The 11,740-nt window shown below is 42.7% G+C and overlaps 1 pseudogene across 1 annotated transcript; it reads right to left on the bottom strand.

The window, feature by feature from the left end:
* Positions 1–379: 379 nt before the first annotated feature.
* Positions 380–10,184, bottom strand: LOC143532126 (protein SOSEKI 2-like; annotated as a pseudogene). Its single transcript, XR_013135125.1, has 5 exons — positions 10,016–10,184; positions 9,831–9,900; positions 9,305–9,415; positions 1,083–1,640; positions 380–485 (listed from the first exon to the last, which is right to left on the bottom strand). The product of XR_013135125.1 is annotated as a protein SOSEKI 2-like (transcript).
* Between the last annotated feature and the right edge of the window lie 1,556 nt (positions 10,185–11,740).

Raw genomic sequence — 11,740 nt, forward strand, 5'->3', positions numbered from 1 at the left:
TTGTGATTATTATTATTTTTTGTTATTATTAATTTTTATATGTATATGAATAATATATATAAATATATATATATATTTAAATTATTTATGACGTTATCCGTGTCAAACACTGGTCCGTCCTCTCGGGTCGATCCGACCTTTTGATCTCCTTCCATACTTCTCAAGCAGCAGCTAGTTCAGGACTCCATTTGGTAGCCTCACGGGTAATGAAAGACGTCCGGGTCGACGCCCGGGCCGGGTCTGAAAACATTGGTTAGCAGTCCATGTAACATGATCTGAAGTTTCACCAGTTTGGAAAACGTAATAAATTTCCTAGTTTCATCCATCCATGGGGTAAAAAACAATGAGTCAATAAAAAAGAAAGTCAACGGGTACATGTTATGTCAAATCTTTAGCAGAATCTGTTTGGAATACATTTCCCTGCCACTGTTTTCTCTCTCTTCATTTCATCATCAATATCTTCTTCTGCCATTGTCTTGGGCTCTCTGACCACCAAATTCTCACTTGTATCAGTAACAACTCATATTCCATAACGTAAACTCAAATCAATTAAGCTTCAAACAGTCAAAGTATTATGATCTACCTATATATATTGTTAACAATAGTACCAACATGCTTTGGCAAAGTTTGGATGAAAATGGGAAGGCCGATATCAATACGCATGAAGAAAATTTAAAAATGGAGGGGGTCGAGCTCAAAATTTCCGGACAAAAACGTCTAATTTACATTACATATAAAATCTTTTAGACGAGAACAAATAAAATTACACTGTTGAGCAAAATAAGAGAGGGGGGGGCGGAGGTGGGGTGTTCCATTAAGCTTCGTTTTGCAAGGGCGAAAGCTTTATGGTGGTCCAGTGTGGGCCCCCTTTTTTTGCTCAGCAATGCAAAGTTATATATAAAATATTATAGTGTAAATTTACCTGTTTTTATCGAAAATTTTGACCCATCAAAGCTTTTTATAAGTTCATTACTAAACTAATAATCTATTTTTGTTAGATTTTTTAGTAACATAAAATGAATCAAACAGCTAAAACAAACAATAGCAAGCATAAGTTAAACATAATAAAACTTGTGACAAACCTTTCTTCTGTGTAGGAAGATGACTTATTCAACATGGGCTCAACTTGAACTCTTTCTTCATTCATCGCCTCCACAATGCTACCACTAAAATACTCCCTCTCCTCCGCCTGCGTCTTCCCGAACCTCGGATTCTCAGACATGCAACATATCTCATCTTCCACAGCCACCGCAGCCGCCACCTTCTTGCACAACACCCCTTTATGCAACATTTGGTGGCTGATTAATATTAATATTATTATTATTATCAGACTTATTCCCTTTAAACCCTATAGAGCCACCACATGCCATTATATGAAGCAGCACTGAGTTACGACCCAGTGTTAGGTATGGATCGCCGTCCTCAAACCGCTTGGAGGTGCAGTTGACTGAGACGGTGGAGGTGATGGTGGTGATAATATTCGGATACCCTTTGAACATCGCGATGGGGTGTTTGCGTAGTTTATTCGTTTTTCTTCGTAGTCTAGTTCCTCTTCGTTGAATTCGGTGTGTCGTTTTGATACCATTGGCTTGCGTTTTGGGACGTCTGCTTGAGCCTCGTCTGCATGCAAGTGTTTATCTAAGAAACATAGGTAAAAAGATGTTATTAGGAGATTAAAAACTCTTAAAGTTGAAAGATTATGTGTACTGAGCGTTATGCCTATCTCAAAGTGTCAGGGAACACCGCCCCATGGACATTTTGGTGAAGGCGTCGCCCCCCCCCCCCCCTCCCCCCATCCTCCTCAACAAATCATTTTTTCCACAATAAAATCCAACCAATCAAATATTTATATTATTTATATTAAAAAATTAATTTATAAATGCATAATGATTGTAAGGGATTTTATATCATTACACGAATAAAGCCTTATTGTTAGTAGTGGTGCAAACAAGCCGAGCCGAGCCCGAACTCGAGCTCGGCTCGTTTAACTTACACAGAGCTTGTGCTCGGCTTGTGAATAGTTTATGTTATTATTTTTTTTATATAATTATAATTATTTTATATATTTTTTCTATTATAATTTTATGTATAAAAGAATATATATTATTTAGTTATTTTTATTTATTTTTTCATTACATTATATTTATTAATTAAGAATTATTAAATATATATTTTAAAAAAATATATATAAATGGTAGGCTTGTTCAGGCTCGCGAGCCGGCTCGAGCTCGATAAGTAAAGCTCGGGCTCGGGCTCATTTACTAAACGAGCTTATTTTTAGGCTTGAGCTCGGGCTCGATAAAGCTCGGCTCGAACGAGCTTTTTAACGAGCCGATCTCGAGTAGCTCGCGAGCAGCTCGGCTCATTTGCACCCCTAACTGTTAACTAGGACGCCGCCTATCGAAAACATGTCCAAGGGTGAAGATTTAGTGATTTACCATTACACATGGTCTAATCATTAAATAAAAGATTAAAACTTGATTTATAATATTACTTAAATATTTTCTTCTATAATAAGTAAATAGAAATGCTATTAATGAATTTATAAAAACCTATACTTATAGAACATAAACAGAAGTACCAAGCACGCATTTGATCTCGTGATATCGAGACGTTAGATAAGACTTTTTTATTAATATAAAGAGTTGGGGGTTCCCATGTGAAGAGGTAGGTCCCCGCAAAGCCCAGTTGGACCCGCAAAACTCACCTTGAAGAGGTACATCTGCGCAAAAGACCAACTGGATCCGCAGGACCCACCATGCTCAGAGAGATGCAGACCTTACACGCAGTAAGCCAGCTGTTCCCGCAGGAAAGCCTCCCTTGTTACAGTACCTTGCCTGTCCCCGCAGCTGTGGGTACAAGCCAAGAAGGAAGGCCACCCGCACTAACAGTAAGGCTACACGCATAAGGCACTAACTCTTATACTTCAGCAATGTCACCTGAAGAAGGAATGAGCAGGCGGGAATATTGCCGCCTAAAAGAGCCAGTCCGTACGCTTCTAGAAGATCTTTTGTACTATACCTACCAAGGTATGGACAAATAGACAAGATCTGACAAAAGAAACCCATGAACCAATCACAGGGTGACAGCTCACGGACAATAGTACGAGGAGGAGCACGCTCCAGTACAAAATGTCACTATCAGCCGCTGCCTACCCACCAACTCCCATCGTGGCACGAACGTAGCCCATAGTTGGTGGAAAAGGAATATTATATACAGCTGGCCGTACCTGCTTGGAAACCTACCTTCGGCTATAAATACTCCAACACCTTGGAACGGTATCATCATCTTCTCTCTAGCTATTTCTCTCTATATACACTTATATTCAGAGTAACCTAGTCTGATTCTCACGCCGGAGGGTGGTCACAAGGAGGAACCCCCCCCCCCCCTTCTCAGTGACGAGCTTACGGTGTCTGTTTTGCAGGTTGAGAAGAATAACCGTATTTGCCGGACCTAACCCTCGTGGGAAACATCTACTTAACCCTAAGATTATCCTTAATCTGTCGGGGTCACTTAGTGTTTCTTCATTGGCGCCATCCGTGCATTAAGCTAGAACTTAATTCTTCTCTTAGTTTTTTCAAACTTCTGGAAAGATGGTTAACGTTACTCCGACGCCAAAGCCACTGGGTAACCAAGAAACTCTGGTAAACACAACCCCAGCTACTGGGGGGAACACCGGTGAATACACGATTGTTACGAACACTACCCCGGTTACCCAAGCCGGGGCAAGTGCAGTAAACAACCCTCTCCTGGGATTCATTGATACCCAGTTGGGGAAACAACAGACAAGATTTCCCCGACAAACACCAGAACAAGTTAAAGCTTGGGCGGAAGCACGTCAGAAAGAATTCCAAGCCGAGTTGGACGAACGTTTACGTTCACTCCAACAGGCCAATGACGAATTCGGAAGCACTCGACAACAGCTCAACATGAGCAATGATTGCGAGTATGTGGATGATGAAGATTGGGAAGAATCTGACAGTGACGCAAACCCACGTCATAAGGCGAAAGGGAAGCGTAAAGAAGCAGACTTCCACTCGAGAAGAAATTTCGGAGAAACTTTCAAACCAAAGAACACGGGGGGAAACCCACGTGACTTCTCCAAAACTTTCAGACCAACTGTTGCGAATGCGGGAACGTCCAAATTTGCAAGAGACATTGCGGAAGCAATCGCTCCAAAGAGTGCCAAACAGATGTCCAACACAGGCACTTACGATGGCATATCTGACCCGGACGATCACCTGAATAGATTTATAGCGGGGGAAACCGTCAGTAATTGGACGGAACCCACGTGGTGTTACATGTTCCAAATGACGCTCGTCGGGGCAGCCAGAGCGTGGTTTGATCATCTACCGGTCCACCACATCTATGATTGGGCAGACTTCCAGCACAAGTTCAGCCAACACTTCAGTCAACAAAGAAAATATACTGAAGAGCAGTGGACGATCCTCAACTGCGTCCGAGAGGAAGACGAATCTTTGCTAGACTTCATCACTCGCTTCAACTCAAAGAAGCTAAGTCTAGGCACCATTAGCGAAGATCTTGTTCGCGCCGCTTTCATCCAGGGCGCTGAGTACCCAGAGCTCATCCGCACGTTAACGGGTAAAGATGGCATGCCATCCACGTGGGATGCCATCATGACGGCAGCTAAACGCTTTGCCGAAACGGAGAAGCAACTGGGTAGAAATCTTCCCCAGAGCACAAACCTCTACACGCAGAGAACAAGAGAAAATAACGTTTGTACCGCCCGACAAAACAAAAGGAGGAAGCTTGGTATTTGGCAGTCAAGGGTAAACTTTGACACCTCATCCAGCTCTCGCCCTCTCTTAGGCGGAAGGGACAACATGCAGTCGTCAAACCGGAATCCCAGATGGACGCCACTCACCAAAAGCGTCACCGAGATATTTGCCACCGAGAAACTCCCATGGCCAAAGGCTCCATTAATCCGACAGCATCATAACGCTGATCAGAGCAAATCCTGTGACTTCCACGGGACAAAAGGCCACACGACGGAGGAATGCACATCCTTGAAGGATGTCGTCAAAACATTCGTCAATGATGAGAAACTCACACACCTCGTGGCGTCAATCAGGAACGGAGGGAGGAAAGACAATCGGTACAAGGGCAATGGACGGAAGCCCGTTGACATCAGCATTCATATGGTTCACGGCAACATCAGAGATAGAAAACGACGAACAACAGAGCCAAGTGCGTAGAAGGAAGCAGAAGTGCGTTTCCCGCGTGTGCCAGGGGGGCCCAACAAAGAAGGCCCCATAATCATCAAAAGCCAGCTGGGGCACTACATCACCTCCCGCACCCTTGCTGATAATGGCGCTTCATCAACGGTCATGTATAGGCAGTTCTTCGACAAGCTAGACGACGAAGACAAAGAAAGCCTAGAAACAGTTTACACCTCGATGGAAGGGTTCGACGGCAGCACAAACACCCCATTGGGAATCCTATCTTTCCCCGTCATTCTCACGGGCGGGAAGTACTCCCACACAGAAGACGTGGACTTCGTTGTAATGAGGAAGCCACACCACACATACGACATTCTCTTCGGGAGAGATGGGATGGCAAGATTTAATGTCGTGGTGTCTTCGGTCCATGGTATGATGGGATGGCCAACAGCCGAGGGCGTCGCTATGATCACAGGCATTCCCCAGGTATGCATCGCATCTGTCTCATCTAAACCCAAACCAAAAATGGCTAAACCAACCACCTCTGAGCCAGAAGAATGGGCCTTCAATGGCAAATACCCTGACCAGGCTGTTACCATTGGCCCAACGATCACTAATCCCACACGCACCTTACTCAAACGCTTGTTGCAAAAAAATGCCGACATCTTTGCGTGGACACCAGCTGACATGACTGGTGAACCTCGAAGTAAGGCTGAGCATAGGCTCAAGTGTGACCCGGCGTTTGCGCCGGTCATACAAAAGCGTCGCGTAATGGGTGCTGAGCAGGCTAACGCGTGTAGAACCCAAGTCAAGGAACTCCTTTACGCAGGCATCGTACGCTTTAGTAAATATCAAACATGGGTTGCAAATCCCGTCATGGTACCAAAATCCAACAAACAATGGCGCATGTGCATAGATTTCAAAGACCTAAACAAAGCATGCCCTAAGGATTGTTACCCGTTACCCGAAATTGACCTTAAGGTAGATTCATTAGCACCGTTTCGCCTTAAATGCTTCCTTGATGCGTATAAAGGGTACCATCAAATCCACATGGCTGTTGACGATCAGGATAAAACCGCATTTCGGACGCCCGATGGCACATTTTGTTACCAAATGATGCCATTCGGACTAAAGAACGCCGGATCCACATACCAACGCCTGACGGACAAAGAGTTTCACACCCAAATTGGGAGGAACTTGGAAGTTTACATGGATGACTTGGTCATCAAAAGCCTCGAGCCGAGGCGATGTTGAAAGACATCGAAGAAACTTTAAACACGCTCAAAAAGATAAACATGAAACTCAACCCGAGCAAGTGTTCCTTTGGGATGGAAGATGGGAAGTTCTTAGGAGTCATCGTTACCAAAGATGGCTTCAGAGCAAATCCTGACAAGGTTGAAGCCATTATGAAAATGGAATCACCTACTACCATCAAACAGGCTCAGACACTGAATGGACGACTAGTCGCACTCAACCGCTTTTTGGCAAACCATGCGGATAGGTCGTTTCCATTCGTGTCAACATTGAGAAATTGTTTGAAGAAAACGCACTTCCGCTGGACACCAGAAGCGGAAGCAGCTTTTCAAGAGATTCGGTCACGCTTGGTCGAACTCCCAACACTCACAGCACCAGAAGTGGGGTAGGAATTAATTCTCTACCTCTCCGCCACAGACAGAGCAACCGGGGCAGTTCTACTAGTAGAACGAAAGGGCATCCAGATGCCCATCTACTATGTAAGCCGTGTCTTAACAGACGTGGAAACCCGGTACTCCACCTTGGAAAAATTAGTCTTAGCGCTTGTACAGGCTTCACGCAGGCTAAGACGATATTTCCAAGGCCACCCAATCACCATTCTCACCAACTTCAAACTTGCAAACGTTCTTGGCAAACCCGAGTTGTCAGGGCGCCTAGCCAAATGGGCAATTGAGTTGGGAGAATACGCGATAAAGTACAAGCCAAGACCAGCCATAAAAGGCCAAGTCTTGGCCGACTATATTGCAGAAGTCCCCGCTTCGCGGGAAAAAGAGTGCCAGGAAGAGGCTCAACCCTCTCCAGCACAAGACATTAACGATATCTGGCGACTCTATACTGATGGAGCAGCCAACAACGAAGATTCAGGCGCAGGGTTGAAACTAACTAACCCAGCAGGCCAAGAGTACACTTACGCTATTCGGCTGGATTTCCCAAGTACGAATAACGAAGCGGAGTACGAAGCATTCTTGGCCGGATTAAGAATTGCGCGTAAGATGGGAGTGAGAAACTCGGAAGCCCACGTGGATTCCATGCTAGTAGCCAACCAGATAAACGGGACGTACACGGCCGTGAACGACACAATGGCCCTGTACCTCGCACAAGCAAAAACCCTTATGCAAGATTTCAACGATTGCAAAGTTGTGCACATCAAGCGAAGCGAAAACAAATCTGCGGATGCGTTAAGCAAGCTTGCATCCTAGCCTTCACCCACTTGGGAAAGGACATCCGCGTTGAACTTCTTGGAGCACCATCAGTCCCAAAAAAGGAAATTTGTGTCATCCAAACCGGCACGGAAACATGGATGACGCCAATAATAAATTACCTTGCGACGGGTGTATTACCAGAGTCAAAGACACAGGCAAGAAAGATACGCTGTAAATCACTGAACTATCAACTTGTTGATGACATACTTTACAGACGTAATTTTCTTGGCCCACTCCTCAGATGCGTTGACGATCAAGATGCCGACTACTTCCTAAGGGAAGTACACGAAGGCATCTGTGGAGTACACGCAGGTCCACGCGCAGTTGTAGCTAAGCTAAACAACGCGGGATACTTTTGGCCGGGGATGCACACAGATGCGCTGGCCTACATCAGAAAATGTAGGTCCTGCCAGCTCTACGCACCCAACACGCATCGCCCGAAGAACGAACTTGTTCCAGTCACTTCTTCATGGCCATTCCAGAAGTGGGCCATTGATGTTACAGGCCCATTTCCCACAGCAGCAGGGAACGTTTGTAAAATCTAAACACTTATTTTTTGAAAGATGAATTTTTTAATCCCTTGTTGGAAGTGGGTTTTGAACCCATAACCTCTCCAAATCTTAGTGTAGTAGAAGTTTTGCCTCTACCATTGACCACAACCCCAATGGCAAAAAAATGATAACACTATAAATAATGAATTGTTAAAAGAGTATATAAAAAAGTACTTTTAACATATTTACGTGATTATAAAGAAGTTTTATTAAGTATATGAATAAAACATTAACTTTTCCCGTTTCTATATAGTTAACAAGGGGGATCAGCCCAGATTTAGTTCGAGAAATTGGTTTGTCATCTTGTGTGGATTGACATGGGGTTTCGTTTGTAATCGGGTGGGTGGGATAAGAATATTACTCTTTCCTTGGTGTTTTGGTGGTTGTAAGTTGTAACATGTGTGTTGTTGCTTGCTAGCTTGTTTATTAATAAAATTTTGTTGATGGTTAAAAAAGTATAATCTGAAAAGAAATTTTAAAAAATTATGACTTCAGACAAAGTGTTGTTTGTTCAGTGGCAGGTCTGTCCATAGAAGTCCAACAAGGTATCCAAAAAAAAGTATAATTCGGACCCATCTGTTCAAATATTAATAATTTATTGCAATAGTTATAAGTATATTTGAAGAAATTATTATAGTAAAAAGGAAAAGAAATTTACTGGGACAGTAGAGTAGTTAATAAAAAGCCTGTGACATTTGAAAATGAGTTTGCTTCTGCCAGAATTGAATTGAATTTAACTTGATAGAAAAAGTAGATGTCAGTGGCTTGTATTTACTTTCCTATCAAAATTTACTAACACAAACGGACAAGAGACTAGCAAGTAACAACAAACGAGGACGTTATTATATCTTTGAGATTTCTCATTACCTATTACCTATATATACATTACTCGTTTCTTTTATATAAATACTCAAGCAAATATTATTATAGTAAACTTGTATATCGATGTGAAGCTAATAACTACTTAAAACACAAACTTAAAATATTCATACTATTTTATAAAGTCACCTAAAGAAATTCCACCTCATTATTTTAAGAATAAAAAGTATAATTTTAAAAAACAAAAGAATTTATTTATTTAGTATATACAAAAGTCATGAAGAAGGAACAAGTAGCTGGTGAGTGGAATACAAGTTGAGATGCTTTGAGCACATACTCGTGACCTTCTGATGGCAAAATAACATCGTTCTCCCCCAAGTCATTCCACACATATCCACTTTTGTACATCCTAATTGTATACAAACACACCATGTCATTTACCATGTGTTTATCATTAAACCATGAGTCAAAGCGTTAGTAAATATTGTAAATTAAAATCAAACCATCTCAAATCAAAACCGAACCAAATCAAACAATTACGAGCGGTTTGAATGTAAAGAAACACATCATTTCACATGTTCACTCCTACCTTATTTTGCAAGTTTTTTCATTAAAACTTAGTTTATTTCCAAATTTTTTTAGTTTTCACACGTAAACCTGTTTGGATTTGAATAGTACTTTATTCAGTTCGGTTTTCAGTTAGGACCGAATAAAATTACTAACTGAATAAATCAAACCGAACCTGTAATTAAACACCCTACAAACAAATAAACTAACGGATGAACGTGAAAGATATGTATATAGAATGTAAAAAAATGTTTGACCTTTTACAAGACCAAGAATAAAGTGATGGCATTCCTCTGCCTCTCAAAACACCGAGTCTCTCCAACACATCTGCATAATAATAAGGTTAAGTAAAACACAATAATAATTTAAATGTGAACTAGTAAAAAGAATATTGTAAAGCATATATATATATATATATATATATATAATGAAGTTGAAGAACCTTTGAGCCGAAGCTGGTGGTGAACCAAATGTGTAACCTCTACGATATGAGGGTGCTCAAGCTCACCATTTTTGGAAACATAGTAAACAACTTGGACCTTTTTGAAGGTGGGTTTGACCATCGTGGTTGACTTTGTTGGAATTACTTTGACCCTTCTTCCTTCATCCATTTGGTGATGGAAGCAAACTTCAAAAATAGTTTGGTATATATTATTATATTGTATATATATATATGGGGAGAGAGAGAGAGAGAGAGAGATGAGGGTGACTGGTGATGTTGAACTTTGAGTGAATGTGTAATGACTAAGGTAAGGTAAGGTAAATGGCATTATGAAACGTATATTAGGCTGAGGGGTGTGGGGCTTCAGCGGGGGCGCGAGAGCCCCTCCGCTCGCGACCCCAGGCGCGAGCACCACACCACCGAGGCGCGAGAGGGGCGCGAGCACGGCTTTCAAAGCAGGCGCAAGCCTGTTCGCGTGAAGGAAGAGGCGTAAAGGGACATGGGAATGCGTGAAAGAGCCGTTGGGATGAGAAATGAGCCGTTGGGCTCTTTAATTTTATTAAAAAAAAATCTGTTTTTCCTATATATAAACCTAAACCAATTACCACACCCAAAATCACATACCACACCCAAAATCACATAAAACAATTACCACAACTTCAAAAAAAACCCAAAATCAACCCATCTTCCAAACCTTTTTTTAAAAACATGGCTGGAAATTGGTACCCAAACCTAGATTCAGGTTATAGTTACGACGATTTATGGTCGTCACCAGACCAATCGATGTTTTTTTCGGGGTCGCAAGAAACATCCGGCTTTCAACCATCCAACATACAACCGTCTCCTAACTTTGTTGTTCCGGAGACACAAGAATCACACGGTGATGCTACGGGAGCAAGGAGACGCGTCCACCGGAAAAAACAACTTGCAACGGACGGGCCGGGACCGGCTTCGACTCCGAGGATGAAACGGAAAACCACTCCGTGGTCATCGGATGAGAAGGAAGCCTTGTGTCGGGCTTGGATAGTCATTTCTGAGGATCGGCGTTGCGGTAATTGTTTTAACATTTTTAAAAATGATTTTTAATAAAAAAGTTAAATAAAAAAGTTAACTGGAAATCTAATTTAATTATTCATTTTGCAGCCGACTACCAAAAAAGCAAGGTTTTTTGGACAAAGGTTAGGGAGACGTTCTATACGCTCGTTGGGAGTACAGAGCGAAACGCCGATATGATTTCGGGTCGGTGGTCCGAAATCAGAAAATTTGTCGGCTTGTTTACTAATCTTTTCAACAGGAACGCCGGTCGTATGAGACCAAGTGGCAGTGATGATTTGGCGGTTTACAATTTCACTGTCGAAGAGTGGAAGCAGGAGTGTTTGCGGAGGTATGGGACGGTGAAGACGTGGGACGATGTAAAGTTGTGGGAGAGGTTGAAAAGGTGTTCCAAGTGGGTTGAGCTGGTGGCGCCGGACCATGATGCGGAAGTAGGGCCGAAACGGACTAAAACTAGTTCGTCTGGAGCGTATAGCACTTCTGCCGCGTCGGATTGCCGCGTTGGATTCGACCTAAACATTGCGGGGGAGGAAACGTCTTCACCGCCGAGGAGGCGGCCATTGGGACGGGACGCCAAGGGGAAAAAACCGGCTGAGGGGGGAGCCTAAACATCGTCGATCTTGTTGAATCCCTCAATAAATTCAACAAAACCATGGAGGTGGTCTCTAATGA

Source organism: Bidens hawaiensis, unplaced genomic scaffold, assembly GCF_021521415.1.
Source record: "Bidens hawaiensis isolate Kalapana, Puna unplaced genomic scaffold, B.hawaiensis_p1.1 tig00009361_1, whole genome shotgun sequence".
NCBI classification, from domain to species: Eukaryota; Viridiplantae; Streptophyta; class Magnoliopsida; order Asterales; family Asteraceae; genus Bidens; species Bidens hawaiensis.